This window comes from Pseudonaja textilis, chromosome 2 (assembly GCF_049901715.1).
Source record: "Pseudonaja textilis isolate UNSWEBS1 chromosome 2, rPseTex1.2, whole genome shotgun sequence".
Classification (NCBI taxonomy): Eukaryota; Metazoa; Chordata; class Lepidosauria; order Squamata; family Elapidae; genus Pseudonaja; species Pseudonaja textilis.
Genome location: NC_141991.1, coordinates 111,302,592 through 111,330,365, shown reverse-complemented (window position 1 = coordinate 111,330,365; position 27,774 = coordinate 111,302,592). Strand labels below are relative to the sequence as shown.

General features: G+C 40.4%; 1 protein-coding gene across 3 annotated transcripts in view; it reads left to right on the top strand.

Annotated features, from left to right (window-relative positions):
* RBFOX3 (RNA binding fox-1 homolog 3) overlaps positions 1-27,774 on the top strand; it is a 460,885-nt gene that overhangs the window by 167,127 nt on the left and 265,984 nt on the right. The gene's annotated exons all lie outside the window — the stretch shown is intronic.

The window sequence follows — 27,774 nt, the reverse complement described above, 5'->3', positions numbered from 1 at the left end:
AGGGCAGAACCACCAGTTTCGGATATTAGTTTTGTAACTGCCTAGATGAAATCCCTCCGTATGTTGTGACGTACTGGTCTGTCTTGCCTTGTTCTCTACGCTTGATGCAATTCAGCCATGGATTCTGTCAGAGAAAGGTAATATTCCTGTTGAAACTCTCAGGAAACGTAGGTATAGCTCCTGGATAATTCAAGTTCAGGAATTGGAGGGAGGACATGCCCTCACACACAAAAGAACTGGCTGCCCAATTGATCTTTTTCAGGGCAGCCACAAAGTGATCCATATTGAACGTGGATTGGAGGGAGGGGGCAGTAAAATCTTGTGACGGCAGTGAAGGAGGGAAAACAGTCCAGAAGGGTCATCTGTGAGGAAAACAGAGGCCAGCCAAAACAATATTCTCTTCTGCTCTTAGTTAAATGTGTGCGGATTGAGCACAAAGTGGCATTTCTCTTAACTGGATCCACTTGGAAATCATACATGATGATTTTGTCCCCTGGCTTGGTTTTGTACAACAATTAATCTTCCTCCTGGTTAACTGCTTATTATAGCCAACCCACAGTGGTCTGGCTCACTCTTCTCCCATCCTTTGGCATGGTTTGCCAATGGCTGCCAATGGTTTGTTTACGGTTATAACTGCTCTATCTGCTGAAGAATCTTGAAAGTTTAGGTGTGCTTATTTTCTTAACGACGGTTAGAGGTCCTTGGGAGGTGACATACAAACCATAACAATCCAGTGGTAGCCAGTAGTGAGTCATATGGGGGCAGTGGGAAGAAACAAAAAGGGGAGTTTGGGGCCCCATTCATGTGTCAAACCATAAATCATGATGAATGTGTCATGCACTCTTAAAGCTTTTGGTGATTTAACTACACAATTCATTTTCATTAAAACATGCACTTTTAAGAAGGAATAAATATATCTGTTTTAATTGCTGCTTTATTTTTTCTTATGTTATGTTGAAACAGAGGAGTAAATTGCACTGTTTTCTGTACCTTATTGAAACCAACATTATTCTGTTCTTTGCTAGCTATGTAGGTCAGCCTAACAGGAATACACTACATATTTCAATAATAAAGATCTTTGGAATCATGAAGGGAAATGATACTGAAAGTATTCAAAGACTATGTCTGTCTTTTGGGAATTTGGAGTTATTATTATAGTTGGACACAAAATCAGGCAGATGTTTAGATTGGGTTTGGCATCTTTATCTACCTATCAAGTCCTGGATTTGGGATAGGTAGATGTTGTTGTCTGATGGTATTAATTTTTAATTATTAATACTTGGTGGTTATTGGCTTCATAGTAACCCGTCTACCTATTTTATGTTGAATGTGGTCTGGATATGTTGAATATGGTCTGTTTAGATTGCATAACAAGAATCTCCTAAAATATTTGAAGAAATAAACTTCTAACCCTTAGCAAGAATCCTTTGTACTTCGCCCACAAAAAGCCATGTATTGTACCCAATTTCTGCATCAAAATTCCCACCTTCAGTTCCTTAGCATTATTCCTTTAGATGCAGGGGAACTCTCTGTTGTTTAAAGCATTAATTTATCAGGAAACTATTTTTGGTTTGTTACTTGCTTAAGTTATCTCAAAGAGCAAGCTAGATGTCTTCATAGAGCAGTTGCCGACTTTTTAAACTAAAAGTTGATGAGATTGGAATGGATTGGAAAAATGGTGGCAAGGAGAGGGGCTTTCCTCTCTCACATGTTGTTTGAAATCAGAGAAACAAATTTTATTTCCCTTGATGCTTTTCTGCCATTCCAGGTCTGAAAAAGCTGGCATTTTAAAGGGCAGACCTGAAAAGAGAGTTCAGCAATGAGTTAAGAGGTATCTGAGAGTAAAGCAAGGAAAATAATTATATACCTTTGGCTAGAGGAAATCCCTGGAATGAGCTATATTGTTTGAGGACTAACAATATTGTCTACACTGGCTGTTCTGCAATTCTCTGGGGACTTGGGTAGGAAACCTGTATGTCACCTGCTGCAGTTGATTTTTAACTGGAGATGTTTGGCTCAATCTATGCAGGTAAAACATATGCTCTTCTAGTGAATTGTACTCCTCCTCTTAAAACTGTGTTTCTAACTTTTGTAAGTTGGTTACCATTAAGAAACTTAGCATTTCAGACAAGGCCATAGACTTACTTTACGTTCTTTCAACTATTGTTGGCATGTAAACAAAAAAAACCCCATATATTACCAAGAAAACAAGTGCTTTACATCAGTGGCACCCAAACTTTTGGGTACCAAGTTCTGGTTCCATGGAGAGAGGCTTTTCCGTGGACCAGAGGGAGCGTGGTTTCACACATTGCCTGCATCCCCCACATGCACGGATAGGGCTTTTCTCATTTCTGGCACACTGCAGACTGCTGCTGGTCTGTGGTCCAGTGGTTGGGGATCCCAGCTTTACATTATTGATACAAATAATACTCTTTACTATGCACATATTTCCTGAATGCAAAATCATGCTAATACTTCTCCAAAATATAACTGGTCTTCAGTGAAGTAATCTTATATATTTGTTTATTAAATTTATACGTTGCCACATCTCACCATCCAAAGTGACTCTGAACAAAATAAGGTATTTTGCACCAGCTAAAAGCCTATTGTAAAACTTTTGATCATTCTACCTATAGCAACTTGAGACAAGCTTGTTGTTTCTTTTGACTTTCTCAGTAAATACACAAAGCAAGATTAGATACCTAAAAGCTAAGGCTAGACTCCTTGCCTATTTGGAAATGAATTTTGCTGAGTAAAGTAAATAAGCACAGGCCTGAGCTGCACATGTCCAACCCTTTCTATAAAAAGAGGCTAAGTTTAATTTCCCCAGTTTTGTGCCGTCCAGTTGCATTGGACTGCCTATCAGCAGTCTGTTTGTTCCCACAACATATATGCTGTTCTATTTCTAGAGACTTTCAGCAGCCTACAGGATTCATGTCAGAAGATTAAAAACAGGAATTAAGTAATGCTTTTTTAACCAATGTGTCTGATGTGCCGCCATTTGGGGTAGCATGACCTTATTTGTCCTTTTGAAAATACTTTTACAATTCTGTGCAAATGCAGTAAGGAAGTTGTGGGCTGCATATGCAGAAATAAACTACAGTGGAAGACCATCAGCTGAGGGGGCATGAGCAGGGCTGGGCCGCTGGGGGTTCGCAGGGGTTCAGAAGAGCCCCTAGCTAAGATTCTGTACAGTTCGAAGAACCCCAAAATCCCACTCCTGGCTGGCCCCGCCCACCCACCCCGCCCCTCCTAGGAGTCCCCACACGACCCATTTTGGATGCAAGTAAGTACAGGGTGCGCACAGAGTATCAGGGAGGGCAAAAAATGGGCCTCCCAGAAGTTCGGGAAGGCTGGAAATGGGCCTATTTCTGCCTTCCAGAGAGCCTCCAGAGCCCCAGGAGCCCATTTTCAACCTCCTGGAGGCTTGAGGAAAGCCTTCGGAGCCCGGAGAGGGCAAAAATGCCTTACCCGCCATCATGCAGGAAGCCACCATAGCCACGCCCACCCAGCAACTGGGCAGAGAACACTTTGCTAAAATTTTTGAAGCCCACCCCTGGGCATGAGTCTGAAGAAAGCATCCCCCCCAGTAATATCAACTCTTGGGATAAGCCCATAATTGTCATAATGACCAGGAATTCAGAAGTTTCTTGTCTTCTCCTCCTGGCAGGTAAGTTGAAGTCTTCCAGTGTAGGTTACCCCAATACCAACCCTGCAACTGGGTCATGTAGCTCAGGTAGGGTGATGATGGCAGGCTGGTAAAAAAAAAACCCCACAATTCTACAATACTACAAACTCTGCTTCACAATGTGGCATTGACTTCAATCACCAGCAGAGTCTCCCAGATGACTCTCCTCATCTGCCAGCCCCCACATGTACATTACTCTAAGAAAGAAGCACCACATTAAAATTAAAACTAATATTATTAAGATTGGTTATAGTAACTGAATCTTTCAAGTCTGATTAGAGTAGGCTTTATCATTTCCTTTTCTCAAACTTGTGTAAATTAGGGGACTGTTTATCTAAGACTGACCTGGGCATTTTACAAACCCTGGGCCACATCCAGCCCTCTGGCTGCCCCTTTCGGGCTAGCATGACATCAACCAGAAATTAGAAATCAAATCTAAATAAGTGTACACCATGCATGCAATACAACTACATTGCTTTTATTTTAAAGGCAACTTTTTTTAAGTTCACATATGTGCATGCCTGCCTATGCCTGTTATGGCTCTCCATAACAGCCTTAGATTTTCATGTAGCCACTGGAAAAATTAATTGCCCACTCCTATTTAATATCTATATGCATACCTGCTTCATCGTTTAGGATTAAGCAATATTCCCCCCCCCCCGCTTATTGCTTGTTTGATTTATTATTAATTGTATATTAACCAACTGCTAATGACTTAGGATGTCTCACAACAATCAAAATAAGGAAACTAAATAAAAAAGAACTAAATGAAAGAAAAAAAGAGATAAAAGATGATAACAGCTTCCAAGAATCCAAATAAAGAGTAGACTATATCTGGAAAGAAACATGGATCCTGAAAAAGTTAATAAGAGAGAAAATATACAATCATACAGACCATATAAATCAGAAGCGATAGTCAACAGCAAAGATCAAGGACAACGAGGAAATAAAAAGGACCATGGAAAGATGACACAGATATATACTTCTTAATCATGCATTCTTGATCTGACATTGCTTTCTTTGAAAAAAAATGGGAACAAACAAACAAACTGAAGGCTAGAGGATGCTGTTGAGAAAACAAAATCCTTAGTTTGATGAATTTAAATTTCCAAGACTATGTAACAATGTTTTTCTCTCAATGGAAGGATAGAAATGTATTTTGGGTTTTTCTTTGGGGGACCGGGGGGGGGGGATTTAAATAAAGCTGACTCCATTCTCTGAAGGATAGATGTAGAGACTACAAATAGAGATGCTCTTGAAATGTGAACCGGTCTGTGGTGCGTACCGCTTTTCTCTCTGCTTCCTTGGGGTAACGGCAAGAGGTTACAAATTATGTTTAGGGGGAGCAAAGCTTGCCGCTGCATCACATACTGAAGAAAACTCTACAACTGAATGTGCTCCCCAACCCCCACCCCACCAAGGAATGATTGCTTCCACTCTGTTCTTTCACTGTTTCCGAGTGTGCGGATGCATACCCTGAGAGGATGAAATAAGAAAAGTTGTTGATTTCTCTGCCCTCACTCCCCTTCCTCAGAAATCTTCATTTCTCTGCCGAGACCAGAGGTCATCCTGAGAGAAAAATTAAAGAGCGTCTTCATCTTTCCAAAAAGGCAGCCTGCCCATATTTCCCCAGTTGCATTTAATGAGTCTCAAAGAAACCAAACTTGCTGTATCACCTTCTAGAAGCTCTGCAATCCTTTGAAAACTTCCAGGAGAATTGTGCTGCTCATGAGAAGAGCAGAGGGGAATGTAAATGTAAAAGGGCCAGTCCCATTGGGTTTGGGCAGTGATTACATAAGCAGGCAATAGGCAAACTTTCCACCTGTTTGTCCATGCATCTTGTCAGTACATGGGTATTCTTTAGATCTTCCTGTATTTTGTTACCTCATTTAGTGTCTTGAGTCATTTATTGATCAGATTTTTCATTGTCTCTTATTGCCTCATCTTATCTTTTGCTTACAGACTTGAAATGGGATTCTTCCCTATCTTTTGGAACACATCTTTTTAAAATAAGCACCCATTTTCCCATTGATAAAACGAGCAGCGGCATCTTCTTCTACTCTTGTGTGGCTGCTTCATAAACCACTCTGTCTGTTTCTGCATGCACGGGTGCCCTTAGCCATCTCACTTCACTTCACAGGCACACAGATGTGGTTGAAAGCAGTTTACAAAGCAGCAGCACGAAAATGGAAAAGGATGGAACTGCTTTATTAGTTCACAAAAGAGGGCCTTTTGCGTGTACCACTTTCAGAAGAAGTGCACAAGTGGAGTAGCAGTAAGCACATCAGTATTCACATGCATCACAAATTACAGGGTAGCATTTGGAAGATGACTTGGGGTAACCTATCATTTGAATGCTATACAGTTTGTATTGGGGGGCGGGTTGTCACAATGTGTGTACACAGTCTGAAGTTGTTACTGAATTAGAGAATAGATTTAGTTTTGATGATAGCTGATTAAAAATGTTGTAAAACTCCAAGCTACATGGGTTTATACTATTTTATGAGTGTTTTAGCACCTTGATATTGAAACATGATAATCACAACCTCAGGGTCTGCCCAACTGAGGTTGCTCATGATTTTAAATAATGAGTTAAGTTTGTATCAAATACAGCTTAATGGTTCTGTGCCAAGGTGAATAGCCGCTTTCTGGGAAATGCAGGAGGTGATGATGGTGAATTATTTATTGTCTTGCACAGAATTTTGCATATTGCCCTTCAAAGAAAAGGAAGCAATATTCATTTTATAAAAATTATTTTAGGTTTCATTGTGATTGGTTAAGGTTGCCCATTATGCCAATATGTTGTGCTGTTTTGGCTCGGTGTGATGCATGCATCTAAGCACTGTAGTTTGTAACGCAGAATTTATGGTTTATCTTATTTCCACATAATGCTATTAATAAACTATATTTGTAGCAAGCCATGGCTTACTGTGATGTATGAACAATCATTGTAAGAGAGCTTCTCAGACAACTCAGCTTTACTGGGAATGTCTTCTTCCCCTTTCTAAACACTATAAGAATCTGTTGTCTTTTACTTGTTGTACCAAATGCCCAGTATCATTAGAATCATAGAGATTTTTTGTTGAGGTTGGAATCTCATCAGGTAGCTAAGACTTACCACTCTATTTCCTCCTGAGACACTGAAGTGTGCAGCCTGGAGACCTGAACTAGAGGTGATTGGCTGGTATATCTAGAGATGTCTCTCTTGACTGTCCCTGTTCCTTGTTCCCTGCTGTAGGAGAGCCATTCTTTTAGGGCTCCATTGGATAAATGGCTCTCAGCCTGATGCTAGAGGACAGCTCTAACCATTAGCAAATGTAACAGCATAGGGATGCAAGCAATAAATGCCTGGGTTCTCCAGGGATAATCCTTCATTTCAAAATCCAAGAGTATTTATGTGGATGATTTGGTTATGACACCACTAAGCTAGCAGAAGTGCACAGAACAAGCATTTGAAAGAAATGTGTGAGCCATTCTTGCATTTGCTTATGTTTGTCTACATCAGGGGTGTCAAACTCAAGGCCTGCAGGCCAGATACATGCTTAAATTTGGCCCGCAGTGCCGCCCTGGAAACAGCAAAGGATCAGCCTCTGCCAACAAAAATGGAGGTCAGGGCCCTCCCAAGCTCCATTTTTGGCTGTGACAGCCTCCTGCAGCCCTCTGCTGGTGAAAATAGAGCTCAGGGGGGCCGCAGGCAGCCTGCTCAGGCTCCGTTTTTGGCCACAACAGCCTCCTGCAGCCCTCTGCCAGCAAAAACAGGCAACACACAGCCCCGAGTTCTGTTTTTGCTGGCAGAGGGCTGCAGGAGGCGTCACAGTTGAAAATGGAGCCTCAATGTGTGATGTCGAGCTGCCCATGCCTCTGGCCTCACCCCCCCGCCCCCAAGATCAAACACAACCCTGATGTGGCCCTCAATCAAATTGAGTTTGACACCCCTGGTCTACATAAAAGAGAAGTGGTATTCTGCACCATGCTGTATGTTATCATTTGAGTTTGCTGCATGGGCAGTTATATAACATTATGAAAAAAGAAAACCATCCCAGCCATGGGTGGCTTCAGGTGAGTCGGCGTGTACTCACCACCATGACAATTGCTCATCTGTTATTGCTTGTTGATGATGTCTATAACATTGGCTTGCCTTTGTTTGTAAACCTGACAAATGTTGTTTCTCCATATATATTTTGGAACATGTCCAAAGTTCTCTGCCCACATAGACACAGTGAATAATGTTTCTTGAAAATGAGAGGAAAGTAAGCTTTTTCAGTTTTACTAGACAGATTGATTAATCTTAATTCCTGTGCCTCCACAGTTGGAACTTCAGGGTTTGGTGTTCTTCCCTAGCTCTGGGCCTCTGATCACACTTCCCCTGTTGCCATGAAGATATCTGCCATTATTGCGTCACAGCCGTGCTAATTTTAAGAAATTAGGACACTCTGGGGCCTGTATTTCAGAAAACCAAGAGGTTTACAGTGACAGAGAGAACACCATGAAATTTGGTGCCTGCAGATATGTTTCCTGTCATCCAGAAATCCTTTTGGGAGGGAAGCACTTTTTAAAGGAAGCCCTGAAGAAAAAGCAGAGTACTATCTAAGAAGGGGTCCCTCAAGGTAATTTTGTTCCAGTGAATAGAAGCCTTTAGATTGCTTTAGATATAAAAAGAAGCTTACCTTTGTTTTCAGAGTCTCAGCTAAAGGAGGGGAGAGAGAAATGTGCCTGCAAAAGGAAAGAGGTCATAAATAAAGTGATGGCTACAAACGATGAAGGCTATTTCTCTCTTCTTTAGCCTCCCAATTCCACCCCAGGAAATAAATTGGGTCAGGTTTGAAAGTGCCGTTTCTTCTTCGTGGTGGATTTAATTTTAGCTCTTGCAGACAAGCTTTTGCATCATAAGCACCTGTGGATTTTTAGGAAACATGCCCAGTGAGGCTTATCTGCCATGTAACCAGATATGTGTCTATTATCTACAATAGTATGTTTTCAATAAATAACCATGTGTTCCTAGAACCCTGTACCAAGGACACGATGGGATAAAAGAGGCAACTCATTTTGCATCAATCCTTCAGCTATTCCGTGAAGTGTATGTTCTGTGTAGCATAAAACTGACATATCTCTTGTTGGGAGAAATATTCTTTTGGGTTCAGTTCCAAGTCGGGGAAAAGACACTGGAAACATGGAGGCTGTTTAGAAAGATGGTTTAATGGTGGACAGGACCACACCTTGGAGCTCCTGGGCAAAAAGGAAAGGGATGCTGAGAATCCCTTGGTTTCATACCCTCTGTTGGGCCCTACCTTAATGTTTCCTGTTCCTGTGCATGAAATGTATCCCATTGACTGTCACACTCCCAGGGACGGGGGTCTTAGCTAACTTTGTAGGCTTTGTCTGGACCACAAGGCTTCACCTGAGTGCTGGCTACTGCAATCTTCCCAAGTGCCATGTGGTGAGATGCATAATCCTATCATTTCCTGAGGGCCATGTCTTAATTTCATCACCCTGGAACTGAAGTGAGAGCAAGGAGCTTCAGGAAGCTGTTTTGTCTTTAAAACATGTTTCTCCTTTTCTTGATCCAGGAAAATATAATAGTCTGCCTTTTAAATATTTCCTAGAATATTTCATTCTTCTAGGAGAGGGGTGGGTGCTAACTTTTTACACTCTATTGTGGGTTACTTCTTCCCTCCCCAGTTTTGGTAAAGGAAGCATTAAAACAACTGCAGTAGGAAATCAAAAAGGGAAGGAAAAGATATGAGGATACCATTACCTGCTGATCTAGAATCAGCAAACCCATTACAGATAACTATCAGCGCCTGTTACACAGCCCCACTCTCCCAAGGCAGTTCTCGTGGATTAAATTAGCCGAGACACTGGTTCAGGCCAGCAGGTAATCTGGAAAAGGGCAATATTCTTCCAGTTGTTATTAGCAAATGCTTCTAAAGCAAATGTGGAAGAAAACAACATTATTAGGATAAGCTGTTATTTTTTTAACAGCAGTGAAAGAGACTCTACTTCAGGGCACTTTGGCAGGAAAGAGTGAAGGTGATCAAGATGTTGAAACATGTTTGACTATAATGGGACATTGATGGGATTATTGAGATCATGACTATATGGAAGATTTGCTCTATTCAGGATATGTTGCTGCTAAGCATCTTATCTGTAAGCTTCATCTAGCATCACCTTAAAGAAATTATCATTTTAGCATTACATTGCTCCTTCTCAAATGATAGGCTTGATTTCAACATTTCACTTCCCTTGGATGTTTTTTTTTTTTGCCATGACAAGGATTTGGATCTGATGGGGAGGGGTATATGCCATTTCTATACATCTTGCTCCTGATTTAAATCTGCCCAATTAGTGTCTAGTAATCACTCAGTGTGTTAAAGAATTAAGAACAATTAAGGGTGCAAAGAGTTTTCAGATGCGGTGTTAAGTACAACTGCTGGCAGGCAGCTGTCTGATCCTATGTGCAGTTGGAAAGGCGAGAGAGAGCACGCAACAGAAGCAAAAGCGAGGAACCCAAACATTTGCAAAATAGGAAAGCTCTAAACTTCACCAGAGAGTGACTGCCACCCTGGAGTTGAGGGCAAGCAACATTTGAGGGACTGGGAGCTACAACCTGGCCTCTGCTGCTAGTTTTTTTTTTTGGCAGACTTGCAGGTGGTTTTGATGCCACAACAGAAAACAGGGTAATCATCCATTTGGGTAGTTAAGAAGGCAAATGGCTTCCAAGCCACCCTCAAACCTCCCCAAATGCAGAAAATAATCCCAAACCCTGCTGCCAAATTTCAGTGCCCAGATGGCTACATTTTGAAATCATGACTTCAGGCCATTTTCCTGGTTTGTGGAGGTGGGAAGGGAGAGAGGTCTAAAGGGACTTAAGGTTGATATTTTTTGCTGCCAGATTTGAGGTTGCTGAGAGACACATGCATTCTCTCTTGCCTACCTTGCCATAGTCCATAGTGGGCAAAATTCAGTGGCCTTTAAAAACTGTTTCTAGACCAATTCCATATTATATACTGTACTGGAAAAAGGTCTCAACAATCTGGAAAACTAGAAAACAAATAGCAGTAAACCAAAGAAGTGGTATAAAATACATTAATTAAGGATTGCTTAGCTTACATCATCTCAGCAGGTGGTTGTACTCAAGCAAACTTGGCTGTTTTCAAAGTGGAGTCAAGCATGATTAGGAGTTAAATAAAACGCCACCAAGAAATCACATGTCTACATATAGACTGGGAAGGAAAAAACAAACAAACCAAAACAACAGTCCCAAAAGAACCATCTTAGAGAACAGTAGCAGCAAACCATTTCTATAATTGTCAAGAAAACAGCAGGGATGTGTCTATGCAGTCATCAGGCATCATGTTATGATCTGAGAACAACTTGACATGTAGCTGATAATCCAAAGGCATGGTAACATTTCTTTTATGAAATGTTCTTCATAAAAGAACATTTATGTTCTTTGACATAAATGACTTCATGTCTGTTTGATATTTTTGGATTAGAAAGGGATTTTTGGATTAGGAATTTTGAAAATTTAAAGAATTCCAGAAGACTCTCTTATATCAAAAATGTTGGAGCTTACCAAGTTGCACTTCCATTCTTTGGAAGTGTTTCCTCGGGATGTAGAGAATCTTCCCACTCATTCCAAGAAGGAAATTGAATTCACACATAATTTGGTTGAGTGCCAATATCAGAAGAAAAATAGATTCAGTTGACTACCTTGCACGGGAATGACTATTTGAACTAGAGTCTCTTCGGTACTGCACTGAAAAGTATCTTATCCTAGTACCGTGGTTTTCTTCTGCAGCATTTGTCAATAACATGTGGAAGAATGCCACACTTTTCTAAGTAGTCCAGGGTTCTGAACCAGCATCACAGGTAGGTAGTATAGCCTTCAGGTAAGGGGGGACTGCCTATTTGAAAAGCAAAAAAGCTTTGTTAATTTGGTTCTGTTGACAAGTAAGATCTTCCTCATGAATAGAAGCACTATATTTGGCTGACCTTGGGTTTGCTCAGAGTTCTCAAACTTAAAACTTTCTGTTGTAGTTTCCTCGGTGCTAGAAATAATCACTGTGCATATACAGTATTGTATTCGGTCACGTCTTGCTGAAATTGCTCATAAATGGATGAAGTTTGCAAGCATGCTAACCCAAAACCAAACAAATCACGTTATGGCTTAGCATGTTATGTGAATCTAGTTCTGCCATATTGGCTAATACTACTGTAAACAGTTTTTACAAAGAACAAATATTTTTTGTTCATATGCAGGCAAGAAATAGGCCTCCTCCCTTATGCATATGGATAGTTTGGTCAGTCAAGCTGCTCTAATTCAAAACTTATGAAAAGTTCTCTGGAGGCAAGACCTCTGTCCCTTGGACAGATGGCGTGCATGCTTCTTCTTTTTTTTCCCCGTGACCTTGTTGTGCCCAGCGATTCCCTCAGCTACTGAGTAAAGACACATGGGCTATGGCTGGAAACCAGCCAGGGAATGAGAATTGGTGTTTGCTGCCAAGATGTCACCAGTGCCAAAATAATGGTTTAGGTAGCAGCATCGCAGGGAGTCAGGAGCTTAACTGCTATTATGGGATGCTTGTTAAAATTGTATTTCATTTTTTTCCATTGGTTTGGATGCCACTTTATAATGTGATTTATGTTATTTAAATATATTTTATTTATCATATTTAGAGGCCTTCTATCTCCCTCATAGAGCAACTTTAGAAGAATAAATTTTGCTATATTGTGCATATGATTTAAATATATTTAAATCTATTAAGGCTTTGCTATTCATTGATAGATTGGAATGTCTCAACAAATAGTTCTAGCATATTTCATATCTACATTATTAGGCTCTAATACACTAGTCGGTGCAGAGCCATCTGTTTCTGGTTTTCTCTCTCCAAGGTACAGGAGGTCCAAAATCGGGCTCCTATTCTGGGTTCTGGAAATATTTTGTTAGAAAACATCTAAACTGTGCTTGGCCACTGATCTCAGTTTTAACTGAGATGAAAAATGACAGCTTCACCTGGGAAGTCCATCCCATTTGAGAGTTTACTTTTTTGGGAAAAAGAGAAAAGAATGGAATGAATTATCCCTTCAGCTAATAAATGCTTTGCTGTGATCTGGCTGAGGGGATATATATCTGGCATCACGAGAGTTTGCAGCGTCTGAGCAATGATAGTTACTTAACATGCAGCAAGCATTGTGCCCAGAGAAAAGTCGATGTAATTTTTGTGTGAGTGAGTGTGTATTAGCATGTAAATGTGAGTAGGTGCTGTCCTGATTGATGGCAATTAGCATTTTCTAACGGGAACAGATGTTCAAATTGCCAGGAGGCTGGTACCTAATGCCCACGCCACCATCTGTTCCACTGGGCATTGCCATAGGAATCTGTGTTATCAGTGTGTTATAAATGTGTCTGAGGAATCCTTGTTGTGGTCTGCTGAACAGTCCTGACTTAGAAGAATAATCAAGATTAAAGATACTTCTGAGGTTGTTAATGCTGGTCATGGTATATTACAGAATTGAGGTCTTTCACTTGAGAATCTGTATTTTATAACCCTTTACTGAGCAACTATTGAGAAATCTGTACAAAATGCACAGTATTGACTTTCATTTTGTGTGGGTAAGGATATGTATGTATGTATGTATGTATGTATGTATGTATGTATGGTATTCAGCTTTGTTTGGGTATTTTCCCACGTCATTATAGTTGTGCTTTTAAAGTTGTAGCAACGTTTCGGCAGAATCTCATCTGCCATCATCAGGCTTCTATATTGTGTTCGTCTGTGAGTCAGACTTTCACAGCCATTTCAGTTTTAAATTTGGGGCTAGCCTACTGCTGTGCCAGAATGTTTTTTAATTCATCCTGATTGGTTGGGAGTCTTGGTCTGTGTTTATTGGTCTTGGAGCTTGCTGTGTTCTGCTTGATTGGTGTTTCTAATATCTTCTGATTGTTTTGTGGCTTTTTTTTGTCTTAATTGGCTGACAACATTGTGTTCCTGTATTGGAGGCTTTTAGTGCGGCTTGGCTCCAAGTAAATGGACGGCTATCATTTGTTAGGAAGCTAGGTTTCATCTGGGTGCCTGGTTGGGGTGTGCTTGAGCTGGTGGTATCAGGGGGGATCTGTTTGTGCCCAGGTGTTTGCCTGGCTTGTGGTGTGGAGATTTTTTTGTTTGTGAGTGCAGGCTTCCAAATAATTGACAGTCTGGTGGAATCATCTCTTCTATTCATGCTTTCAGGTCTTTTTTCAATCTCTATGGCTTCTCTGATAATTCTGTGGCTGGGGTTTTCTAAAGTGGCTAGGGTTTTAGTGCCATTGAAGTAGATGCTATGACCTTTGGCTTTCATGTGTTGGACTAGTGAGGAAGTGTGTTCCAGCTTTTTTACTGCATTTTTGTGTTCATCCAGGTGGGTACTTATTCTTCTATTGGTCTGTCCAATGTATGTGGTTCATCTTCTAAGTCTCCATTATGTCTCAGTGTGTTTTTGTGGATCAAGCCGGTGATTTTGCTTTGTGGAAGCCGTTGGCTGTCAGTACTTTAGTCAGGGTGCATAGTTCAGTCTTTTTTAGTTCATCAATTATTTAGAAGCCTGCACTCACAAACAAAAATTCTCCATACCACAAGCCAGGCAAATACCTGGGCACAAATAGATCCCCACTGATACCTCCAGCTCAAGCACACCCCAACCAGGCACCCAGATGAAACCTAGCTTCCTAACAAATGATAGCTGTCCATTTACTCGAGCCAAGCTGCACTAATAGCCTCCAATACAGGAACACAATGTTGCCAGCCAATCAAGACAAAAAAAAGCCACAAAACAATCAGAAGATATTAGAAACACCAATCAAGCAGAACAGAGCAAACTCCAAGACCAATAAACACAGACCAAGACTCCCAACCAATCAGGATGAAGAAAAAACCATTCTGGCGCAGCAGTAGGCTAGCCCCAAATTTAAAACTGAAACAACTGTAAAAGTCTGACTCACAGATGAACACAATACAGAAGCCTGATGATGGCAGATGAGATTCTGCCGAAACGTTCTCTGATTATTTTTTCTTCATCCTGATTGGTTGGGAGTCTTGGTCTGTGTTTATTGGTCTTGGAGTTTGCTCTGTTCTGCTTGATTGGTGTTTCTAATATATTAAGAATAATCAGAGAAGCCATAGAGATAGAAAAATGCCCACACAGCATGAATAAACGAGATTACACTTCCCGCCTAACAGCCATTTGGAAACCCGCCCTCATGAACAGATGAGTACCTAACATGAAGAATGACACCAGACCCACACCCACGAGGGACACACAAGATGCTACCACCACATTTCCATGTAGAAAGCAGACTCACACCCACACAGAAGATGAGACACAACCACAGACCAGAAGCTGCACCGCAGCTGCATCACTACCCACTTCAAACCCTTCCGACCCATACATGAAGCGAACTGACGCCCACCGTGAAGATGCGACATGAACGCGAAGCCAAACAGCAGGATCAGAGCTCACCAGCTAAAATCCCCCAGCAACTAAGACTAACCTGAGCACAACCAAGCCCCCACCTGAACAGAACACATCCCCATCCAATCAGAGCACAGCCAACCTCCCATCCAATCAGAGCACAGCCGGGCCCCCAACCAATGAGAACACCCCCCCACCCAATCAGAACACAGCCAAGCCCCCACCCAATCAAGTCACACCCCCACTAGCAGTTAAAAGGAAGAAGCAGCTGCAAGCTCACATTACTCTGAGAAGCACAGAGCCGAAGACACAAGCCTGAAGATGATGAATGAGACTTCATTGAAACGTTGCCTAGATACTTCCAATTTTATGGGGGAGAAAACCTGAATAACCAAAGATCCACATACAAATACCCACGAGAACCTCAGAAAACATGTATATATGTGTGTGTGTGTGTGTGTGTGTGTGTGTGTGTGTGTGTATGACCCATACTTGGGCATGCAATGGTTAATGCAGGGGTGGGATTCTACCAGTTCGGAACAGTTCTATAGAACTGGTTGTTATGATTCTGTGCAGTTCGGAAAACTGGCAAATCACAATCGCCCCTCCCCTCCCACCCCACCCAGGAGGCTTCCCCAGGCCCAGTCAGGGGTGGTATTCAGGGGGTTGGTGGAGGAAGAAGTGGCCTGAGAGCAGAGCTGAACCTTCCTTAGCATTGAAGATTCTATTTTTCAGTGCAGACTCAGGCAGCAGATTGCAGAAAGGTAGATCTGGGAGTGAAGCTGTGATTCTGCTAGCAGCTTAATCTGCCTGCATGCTTTGCCTGATTTTGGGTAAAAGTTGCTCTTTTTTTAAAATAAAAAATCAATCTTTACATATATATTTATAATATTTACATATAAGCCATGCCCAGCCAGTCACATGACCACCAAGCCACACCCACTAATTAGGCCATGCACACAGAACCGGTTGTTAAGAAATTTGAATCCCAGCCCTGGGTTAATGCTACTCGCTCAATCAGTTGCTGCTACTCTTTGGAATGTTCTTTTTAAAAATTGTGTGCTTTTATATCATGAAGTAAGTTATGACTACCCAAAAGCATCAGAACTCTCATCATCTCTGTTGAAACATACTAATTTAAATGGCTACCTAATGTAGATTGCGTACCACTGTTCATGCCCCAGTGACTAACAATCCACGATATTTCATTGGCAAGCAGTATAGTGTTAAATTGCCTTCAAATAAAAAATGGGGAAATCTTGGGTTTTAATTTAATCCCTCTGATTGATTGAACTTGATTGATTTATGGATGACAAACTGAGACAGTTGTATCCAAATTAGCCTGTGAAAAATTTCAGAAAGGCCTTTTAACTCTTACAGAATGTTGCTAAATGCAAACAAAGAGGTTCTAACATTGCATGCATATGCAGAACTGAGTAACAGGTTAAGCAAAACGACAATCTGATAATCTGCTCATTTTAATCGGTTACCAAGAAAAGCAAGGTTTGTGATGATGAAATGCTAAGAATTATTAAGTAACAGTACTTCAGTACTTGCATTGCAGGCAGGGCGCATCTGTACCTCTGTAACAGTTGCAGGAGCCATGAGAGAGGTCTCCCAGAAACAGTTAATTGGCCACTATGAAAGCTGTGTGAGGCTATAGCAATTTGGGTTTAATCCAAGAATCCACTTTATTAATCCACCTTATTATGTTCTGCAGATAGTACACAAACAATTGATAATTTTTCTACCCCGCTTGGCAAACATGACCAAAATTGGAATGCTGTATCAGCTGTGGACTATGAATTACTCATTCCTATATTGTAAGATCGTGAGTATAAAATAGTGCTTTTGGGACTAGGATTTTTTTCATCCCAAATAATAAATCTGATTAAAATTATAAGGAGATGAGAAGGGACTAGGTAGCTTGTTTTTCTCTTGCCATAATATACCTGGGTTGGAAAGTGCCCAGCAAAAAGGACAAATAGGTAGCCCAAAACAAACAAGAGAAAAACATTTTCCCCCACACTACAGCTGACCTCTGGAAGTCTGCCACCAGAAGTACTGATGGCAAATAGTGTGGTTCAATGGAAAGGGAAGGGAAGTGGGTCGGCAAGATAATGGAAGATAGAGCTGGTGCTAATTTGATGCTTGATAACTGTTCCTTTCCGGGAGAATGGAGGAAAATAGGAAATCCTTTTTGCTCCTTCCTGGACTTTTTGTCCTTTGTAAAGCTAGTCATCTCATTCCCGTAGCTGCTACTGCTATATTACTGAGTACATGGGAGAGGTTATGCAGTATCGCTGTTCTTCTGGCATGGTATTTCAATATTCTGTATCTCAACTGTAGATTTACTTCATAGGTTTCAATATCTGGTTTGTAGATAGAGGGTGGTAAATTGCATCTTTCTGGATTGTGTTCTCTTTGGGAAAAAGTAATTTAGGGAAACACTGGGAAATGGGCAGATAAGGGAGAGAGAGAGAATGAGACTATCAATTCACTGGATGCTTTGTTTTCTAGCAATCTGTTTAGCAGCTTGCATTGTATATGAAAAAAGTGTGGTCCTTAGGAGGTAGGGACAGCTAGTCCTGGAGGCAGGATGAGGCCTGCAGGACACATCAGGCTCCATCATCATCATCATCATCATCATCATCATCATCATCATCATCATCATCGACTCTTGACAAATGTATCTTTTCTTTTATGTATACTGAAAGCATTTTCACTAAGACAAATTCCATGTGTCCAATCACACTTGTTCAATAAAGAATTCTATTCTATTCTATTCTATTCTATTCTATTCTATTCTATTCTATTCTATTCCCCCACACCACTGCCAATTTTCCATTTTCTTTCTCCAGTTAACACTAGAGAAAAGAAGAAAAAAACACGGAGATTGCTTAATCCTTATTAAATGAACTCAGGGTATATTGGATCTAAGGATTTTTTTAAAAAAGAAATATTTATCTTTTTAATGCTGTGAAGCTATAAAGGCCAAGCATTATATCATCATTTTGTTTGCACTGACTTCATTTTTTCAATGGCACTTACAGTTTTTATACTCTGTTACAGCGGTTGAGGCTTGTCAAGTGGATGACAGCCAAGGAAGATTTTTCTGTGCTATGGCTCCATCCCCCCACTTTGACTAAAGAATAAAAAGACCTCTTTCCTCATTAGCTATTTCCTCTCAACCAAAATAGTATCTATTTATCTACTTGCATTTGCATGCTTTCAAACTGCTAGGTTGGCAGGAGCTAGGCAACAGTGGGAACTCACCTCGTCACACGATGCTCAGGTCTTGAATCTGGGCTATTGGCTTTCCAGCCGACAAGCCCAGTGTTTTAACCACTGAGGGATCATCACGCCCATGACATCATGCTGGTCATATGACTGTGGAAATGTCTTCAGACAGCACAGTGTCATGCCCCTGTCGGAATCTGACTCAGAGGAGGAAGCCGAACAGCTTAAAGGGAGTGGGAGTGTGGCTCTGTTGGCCCTGGAAGAAAATGGGGAAGGGCAAAGTCTGGCCTGGCAGAGCAGGGGAGAGGTAGAACAAGGGAGAGGGAATTCAGAGGAAGACCAAAAACCACCCCCTCTTCATCCTAGGGCATTCAGGGAGGAACAGAGAAGAGAGCAACGTGGGTTGCATGGCTTATGAGGGAAGAAAGGGCCCTGATTCCCTTCATTAGCTGCAGCTGGGAACACAGTGTATAAAAAAGGCAAGCTGCATGCAGCAAGCTGTTGAGAGCAAATTTGACTTTATCTTGTATCGTTGTGGCTTATCTGTTTTCCTGGCATCTTCCCAACTGTGTGAGTTTTGCCATGCTTTCAAGTCTGAAATTCCTGCTCCTGCCCTGCCAAACTAATTACTTCAGTTTGCTTTGCTTTTACAGTTTGTGTGTACCTTGTTTTGGACTGAATTTTTTACAGTCAAAGGCTGTTCCTGGGAGAGTTTTTCTCCGGCTGAAGGTAACCTGGGGGCAAAGTTGGAGATAATAAAGGGACTCTTACTGCTTATCTGACTGTGTTGCCTTTGTGCCATGCCCCGGGTCATCACACACTGGCTCAATGGCCCTTGAAATGGTGATAAGCGCCACCCTCTATAGTCGGTTATAGTACTAGCGGAGTAAAAATCTGCAAGGACTCCTTTCCTTCCTCATTAGTTAGTTAATTCTTGAGAATATTTTATTCTGTTTGGTCTTTGTTTTACTCTGAGTGAGTGCTTTAGGTTAAAGAATCATAGAATTGAATGGAGTTCTTTAAGTTGTTTAGTCCAAACTCCTGTACTCTACCGATACCCAAAATAAAGCATCCATTGTATATGACTGCTAGCTTCTCCTTGAATATATCCAGTATAGGGAAACTTGCTATCTCATTGGTGAAATCAGGGGTGGGATTCTACAGGTTCGCACCTATTCGCTAGAACCGGTTGTTAACATTCTAAGCAGTTTGGAGAACCAGTTGTTAGAAGAAATTACTGGCCTAATCCTGTAAGGAAGGCAGGAAGGAAACATTCTGGTGTTGCTTATAGAAACTGCCTCTCCGTTAACCCTTATTACATTCTTGGCAGGACTAGATTTCCTGTCTCTGGAACTTTTCTGGAGTGTTTTTTCCCCTCCTTTGCTGGTACTTTGCTTGTGTGGAGTGACCATTCAAAGTTACAATGGCACTGAAAAAGGAGACTTACGACCATTTTTCACACTTGCGACTGTTGCAACATCCCCACAGTCATGAGAGGCCAGGCGAGGAGATGTGTGCCTCGATGTGAGTGATGTTGAGTTGACCACACCCAGCCAGTCACATGACCATGCCCACCAACTAAGCCACACCCACAGAACTGGTTGTTAAAAAATTTGAATCCCACCCCTGGGTAAAATGGTTCCATAATTACTCTTATCAATAGCACATTTTTCCTTATGGTCAACCAAATTCTGCCTGTAACATAAATCCAGCCTGCTGCCTCCTATCTTCTCAGGTGATAGCAGGCACTTGTATAACATCTGTTCAGGTGCTTGAAAATTGCTTAATATTTCTCCTCCACTTCTCAATGCAAATCCTAATTTGTTAACGGGAATTAGTATTTGCTAGTATTTAGACAACTTGGTTGCTCTTCTCTGAATCTTCCCCGACATGTTTGAATGACTCCTTCTTATATAGTCTGGCGCCAAGAACTGAATACAATGTTCAGGGTTTGGGTTTGACCTTTGTAGAATCAAAAGGGATTGAATAGTAATGCAGAATTATCACTTGAGAACTCTGGGGCTGGAAACTTCCCCAGAGACTAAGTGGAAGCTTCTTGTTTCCCCAAGATGATTTACAGTGTAAAAACAGGTTTGTAATCAAGAGCAATTGAGAAGAAACTGTTTTTAAGATCCAGCAACTACTGAACTGCCTTGGGCTTACTTACAGAGCAGAATTTTATGTTGGAGAGAGAACCTGAGCACCAATGTATGGAGAGTGGGAGACAGAAATATACAGATTAGAAAAACAGTGCAATACCAAAAAATTGAAACTTGTCAGACATAATTGAGATGTACAGTATAAGAATGGAGGGTATGTGTATATTTGGGAAAACAGAAAAATAGGGATGGAGAAGTTGGGGCAAAATAGAATGAAAGAAGGAATAGCAAGTTGGTTATTTGGAATTGCGAACATTTTTGTTGCAGATTCCTTTTTTAAAATTCCAATAGCCAGATAGTTCTCTGCTATTGTATTCAGGGGTAAAAACATTGAAAAGCCTGGATTAACTGTTACCCAAGGAAAGGCTGGTTCAAGCCTGTATATTTCAAAGATTATGTTCTTAAAATATTCTATTATGCATTTAGAATCATGTCCCATGTAAGCAGTATTTTCCTAATAACGGTTTGGCTTTGAGAAGCAGAATCCTTTTGTTGAAAGGTTGCAGATACCATAGCTTTCACGGTTAGGTCACAGTTTAAAACAATGCAAAGACAACCAATGCCACAATGTCCTTTTCTCCTACAACTGCAAAGCTAGGACTCCTATCTTCCCTCCCTCTCTTTAGCAATCATTCTTATTGCCCCATAACTAAAAACAACAAAAACCCATTCTACAGAAACAGCTGAAAAGTTCAGGATTGGGTTATAAGGATGGATACTTCAGTTAATATTTACTCTACCATCATCATTTGCCAGAAGTAAACAAATGGTTAAGTTTGGGTGCCTCGGCTCCCCAGTTGCACCTGAGGGCAGGACAAGAAGCAATGGGTGGAAACTAATCAAGGAAAGAAGCAACTTAGTACTAAGGAGAAATTTCCTGACAGTTAGAACAATTGATCAGTGGTACAACTTGCCTCCAGAAGTTGTGAATGCTCCAACACTGGAAGTTTTTAAGAAGAGATTGGACAACCATTTGTCTGATATGCTACAGGGTTTCCTGCCTGGTCAGGGGGTTGGACTAGAAGACCTCCAAGGTCCCTTCCAACTCTGTTATTCTGTTCTGTTCTAGTTTCCCAAAGTGACAGGCCATTTTGATAGTGCTGCTCCCTTAGATGACAAATCAGTCAGAAACAATTTTTCTGTCTCAAAGCATTGAGCTCCGTGTCCATCAGTGCTCTTGAAAAGTTAGGTTGCTGATATAAATTTGGAGTCATTATCCTAATCTTGTCTAGGAAACAGGCCCCTCTCAGCAAGACATCATTGGAAGGGGTCTGGGCAGAGAACCACCCTGTTGGATCATTTTCCGCTTCTACCTCATTCCCCTTTTGCCAAGATGAGTTGTGGCCACAGTTGCAGGACTTTTTCTCTAACACATATTTTGTGATCCCTGTTCTGGTCCTTTACAGTGCTATTGACAAGCAAAGGTTGAAAGAAGGCATGTTTATTTCTTTATACTTCTCATCTGGGGTCATCTGTACTTGCACAGGGAGAGAACCAGAAAGGAATTCCTACTGATCTCATTCTCTGGCTGTGGAAGTCTGCTTTCTTGCTGATAGCTCCTGCTTTCAGTTTCTAAATTTTGTCAGGGGCTGGGGGTGTCTCCCTAATCCAGTACATAAGGAATATCAAACACTTAGCAAGCAAAATGAAGCATATTCTTTTTTTTTCCTGAAAGGAAACTTATTTGTTTTCTTGTGAAGATAAAGCAATAAAACAGTAATAAAAATTGATGCATTCTTGGAACTTAAAAGCTGGCTAGCAGTAGGTAACAAAAAAGGAACAGTTAAATGTTTTGACATTAAATATTTGTGTTTTATGACATCTATAAAAATATCTGGGCTTCAGATACTGAGGTTCTACAAACTGGGCTTTTAAAAAATTATATTACTTTTCTGAAGTTACTTGCTTTCGGACTGGTGAAATCTGACAATCATTGCAAAGTTTAATTAATTTACTGCCTCTTAAATATCTTGGATAGTTGCTGGTCTACAAATACATCTGTCTAGTCCTGGTACCATAACAGATAATTTAATGTCATGTAAAAATTACATCGGAGTACTTTTTCCTATTTCTTTCAAAGATTCTGGGAATGTTGTTACCTACCATGTGACTCCCTGCTGTGAAACTTTCATGATGCAGGACTCAAACAAGCAGAGAGAGATATCCATGACAGGCAGTTTTCTTCTTTCTGGGTCCTATTAGTATTTTTTCCCTTGAAAGTTTCTTTGCTTTGCAAAATGTTTCCATGGCGAGAGAGAATCTTCTGGGTTTCATGACTGAAGGAAACTTTCTGAAGATGGGTACAGCCAAAGAATGCTAAGATGGACTTCATAATATCTCTGTTCTGACAAATTCTTTTCTGTCTTGACAATGACTGGGAGGATGTTCCAGTTGGCTAGGAAATGTTGCTCATTTGAAGTTTCTACTTGCTTAACTGTTAATCCTTTTCTGTTCTGTTCTATCTTTTTGAATCTGCTTTTAAAATAATTTCCTTTTTAAAAAAGCAGAATAGTCTTGTTAGAAGACAAAGAAAAACGTGAAAAGAAATCAAGTTCCATGACATTAATTGAAAGGACTGAAGATTAAGATTGTTAGAAGTAAGGGAAAGAATATAAAGCTGGCTTATTTGATCAAGGTTAAAATAGATATGTTGTTATCTAATGCAGGGGTGTTCAACCTTGGCAACTTAAAAGCCTGTGGACTTCAGCTCCCAGAATCCCCCAGCCAATCTGCCTTAGTGGACTTTTGCTGATACCAAAACTGTAAGGACAAGGTTTAAGGATTTATTTGTAGATAAGAGATGGAATATTGGAAGAAGAGACTTGTTATATTTTAAGAGAAGATGAACATTATTTATACTTGTTATAATGAAGGGGAAGCTACTTCTTCAAATATTTCTTTTTTTTTCTTATTATATTTATTTTTTCTTTCTTTTCTATTTTTCCATTTTTTTCTTTCTTTATGGCACTTTTTATTTTTATTCTGTCTTTTTTTGTTTGTATTAATTTTAATGTAATATTGAATAAAGTTATTGCTTAAAACCAGGAATAATCTTATTTTATGTTTTATATAATATTTCTGAATCTTATTTGTAGAAGGTTAGTCGTTTTCCTAGTTTGGCCTTCATTCAATGCAAACTGCCATACCTCTGTGAAAAAGAGACTCCAAGTAGTAAATATGGTTGACTAATTAATATCTTCACCCTTTCCTGCCCAAACAGTATCCTTCTGCTTGTGGGTTTGTTGCTTCCTGTAGTGTGCAATAATTCCTGACCAGTATTGCCCATTGATAAGCAGGCTGAGGAACATGGGAGTTGTATTCTAATGTATCAAAACACTTGGTTGGAAAAATGTCAAATTATTTAGCTTCTAAACATGCTTTCAGATTTGTTAAATTACTGTGCAATTGAATCTCATTATATACAAAAACAAAAAATGCATTTGGCATGTATTCCAAAACTGATATTAATTGCCCTAGTCTACTCTCTTACTCAGGGTCCTTCCTTCCTTCCTTCCTTCCTTCCTTCCTTCCTTCCTTCCTTCCTGCCTGCCTGCCTGCCTGCCTGCCTGCCTGCCTCCCTCCCTCCCTCCTTCCTTCCTTCCTTCCTTCCTTCCTTCCTTCCTTCCTTCCTTCCTTCCTTCCTTCCTTCCGTAATTGGATTTTTATAACTTGAATGAGATCCAAAGGAATACTGTGGTTTCTTGTTATAGCTGGGAAATGACTTGCAACATTTGGCATTCAGTTCTTAGTTTGCTAAATCATAGTTTGCCAGCCAAGAACTAGTGATGTGACTGTATAATCCTACATTCTGTTTAATTAAATTGTAACTGCTATATTCAGAATAGCAAATTGAGAATTAGTCTTAAATTGTCAAACAGGACATTTAAAGTAAAACTCCCTAAACTAATGTCCTCTATTTTAAAGTAATAGCTAGTAGCCGTTTGTTTAAAATGAAAACTGGAAAAGATGTGAAAAAGAAATGCATGTTGCAATTTTCATTCATTCCCAGATGTGGTTTAGCAAGCTGGGAATGGTATATGCAGATCATGTACGCAGATCATCCTATGGGATGATTGGTTGCCTTAAAGTGATTTAAAGTGGGTTACTTTAACAAAGGCAGACACAAATAATATTTCTCAAAAATAATCAGTGTGGGGGATTTTTAATGCTAAAGCACGATCTAATTGGGGTCGAAGGAAAGACAGAAATATATATTTGTCTTTGTTTTATATTCAAAACCAGCAAAATCCCTACTCCAATATGCTGAAAATCTAGCTGGGCAACCCTGACATGCGAATGGTGCAACCAGATTAATGCAAGTACACATTATACAGTATGTACTTCAACCCAGGTACCTCATAGGAATAATGATGGAGAGTCAGAAGCTTCTTGAAAATTGTCAATTTCATGAAGTATTTGAAGAAGGGAGGGAGGAGGCTATTGGCCAGGCAGGACAGGAAAAATAGTTTAAGATGACAGGGGACCTTCAGATGGCTGAGAAGAATAGAATTGCCAGAGCAAAGGTCGCAGGGAGGAACATTTATGAGCTAAGGACAGAAAGATAGAGTGGAACTAGCCCACGAAGACCTTTTGGAAGGTTAAATTTGAAGGGCAGGCAACATTCTTCTCTCAGAAATTTAATTTCTATCCTCCTCCGTCAATTCAGCTTCTACGCACCTTTTTCAGGTTCCAAGGAGGGGTGTGCATTCATCACTTTGGTCATGACTTCAGAATTTATACCTCCAGCTTTCTACTAATTCCCCCTCTGGTTTCTTTCCCTGTGATGCCTGCCAAGAGACTTGGAACACCAATAAATGGCTTTTCCTGTTCAATAGTCAGACGGTGCCACTGGTCCACTTCCCTTCCCCCATCCAGACACAGCTGAGCTTCCAATTTAGGCAGTGAGCTCCAAGATCAATACCCCAATCTTTCATTTTGTGCTCTCTGTTTTTCTTCTCTTAGTTAGTCCTGAAACATTTGTGGCAGCAGCAATTGGCGTGAGCTGCATGCGCCCTAAGCCCTAACTATTATGAATTCTGGTTCTGCCTAGAAATTGGCTGAGCACTCCTTTCTGCTATTTTTTTTTTTAGGAGTCAGGAAGGGCAAAGTGTGGGAAGAAAGTGGTGTGCTTCACTGATACTTTATTGGCATGGCAGGTGATGTATTGGGATGCAAGTGACAAGCGTCTGTAAAATGGATGAGATTGTTGTTGTTGTTATTGCTGCTTGTTCTTTTTGTGCATGTGCTTCATTTTTTGCAGCCATAGAGATCAGAGCAGTAGTGTTGCAGTCCCCTCTTGAATGCACAGCCTGTGCCATCTCTAACCCAGTGGCCCTTTTGGTCTTCCTCGTTGAAGGATAACTCTTCAGGACCAGACTACATATCCCATGTGGGGCTTGACTGGGCTTGACTCTTTCTTTCGGTGTGATGGTCTCTTTCCAAATAAGATTAGAGGTACCAATAGAAGAGACTATTTGTAGCTCAGAGTTGAATGAAGGATCCTTGGTGCTCTCTGAGCTTCGTTGTTTTCTTGCAGACATTTAATTATCCAAACTAGATTATAGGTTTCAGAGGTTTTCCCCCACCCCCAGTGGTGCAACCCTTGGAGGAGACCTCATTCTTTCTCCTTCCTCATATCACAGCTTCGTGGCTTGCTTTTTGTAGAAACTTACTAAAAATGGTTCAGCAAATATAGCGCTATGAAAAGTAAGCAAGACAAGGCAGGGTGGTACAATATACATAAAACCTATGATCTCGTGACAGCAAAAAGTCTGATGGTGACATTTTAAAGATAAACAAAAACTGTTTTATGAAAGTTTATTCCCATAATACCACTTCTGGCCTTTAATGCCTGTGAGATTCCTTTCTTTTCCTTGCAACAGACTAACGCGACTGTCTTTCGGGAAACTCTCTCAAGAACCAAAGCGTTGGAGTGGTTAAGATGTGGGACTATGACCAGGTTCAAATTCCGCCCCAGTTGTAAGTGCAATAAACACAGGTAAAACTGCAGGGTTTTGAGAGTTGACCCTAGAGAGTCTTCTGCTTCCTAACTGTCTAAAAACTAGAAGCTGCTAGATTGATGAAAATGCCCAGCTGTTTTAATACAGATCAAACCTTCCAAGTCTGGTTGCACATGCATAACAAAGGATTCTTGTTCCTCTTACCTGGCTAAAAATGTTCTTGCTAAGCCAGAGGACATCTTTAGAAACACATTACAGCAGATGTGATTTAACAATGAGTTTAGGGCCAACAGAATGATAGGTTGTAGAAAGCAGGCACCAGAGATCCCAGAGATTTAAAATTTTAATAAGAGGATTATGATAAATATGAAAAAGATAAGGCAGCCACGGGTTTTTTTTTTAAAAGCACTAAGCTGTTCTTCAGCTAACCTTGTGACATCAGAGAAGTTAATCCAGTGGCAGCTGAGATAAAATTGCCACTGTGACATCAAAGCAAACTCCAAGGAATCACTATTTATAAAATATAGCAACCAATATGTATGTGACAGAGCCAACGTAATGGACATCTTTATGCCCAATATGTGTTGCCTTTCAAAAAAAATACACAGGTATTTAGCCTTAATTTAGGTGCCATTACTGAAATTTTCACATCTCAAAAACTGGTAGCTGAGTTCACCTTCTATATAGAAGGGGCACATATTTAGGCTTTTATCCCTGAATTTTCAAACCAGCCATATGTGGGTTTCTAAGATAAGAAAGTTGTTCTGTTTTGCTTATAAGACTAAGAACTGGATAATTTTGAGGCACAACATTTTTATATTTCTTTCCAAGTAGGAACGAGATACTTTGACACAATTTGTGTTGTTGCCTTTCTGCATTGAGACATCCGTGATCTTTAGATGAATTAATTACACTGGATAAACGCATGACTTCTGCAGAGCTATTTAAAAATCTAATTTACTTATAGTCTTGCAACAGAAGCATAACTTAACTGAGTTCATCTTGTTTTACTCTAATTACTCTAAAAACTTGTTTCAAGAATGTTTGCACTCTGGTTGTTGCCCATTTAGCTTGAATAGTAACAGAAACAAAATTTAGGATTTGATTGGGATTAATCTGGTTTGATTTAAGTTAGACAAACAAAATTTGCATTGGACTTTAAAATCATTGGGTATATGGCTTGAATTTTCTTTCACTCTCCTAGATAAGGATATGGGCTTGAATTATCACAGATAATGCTAATTATAAAGTGGTTTGCTTATTTCTGGCTTAATGT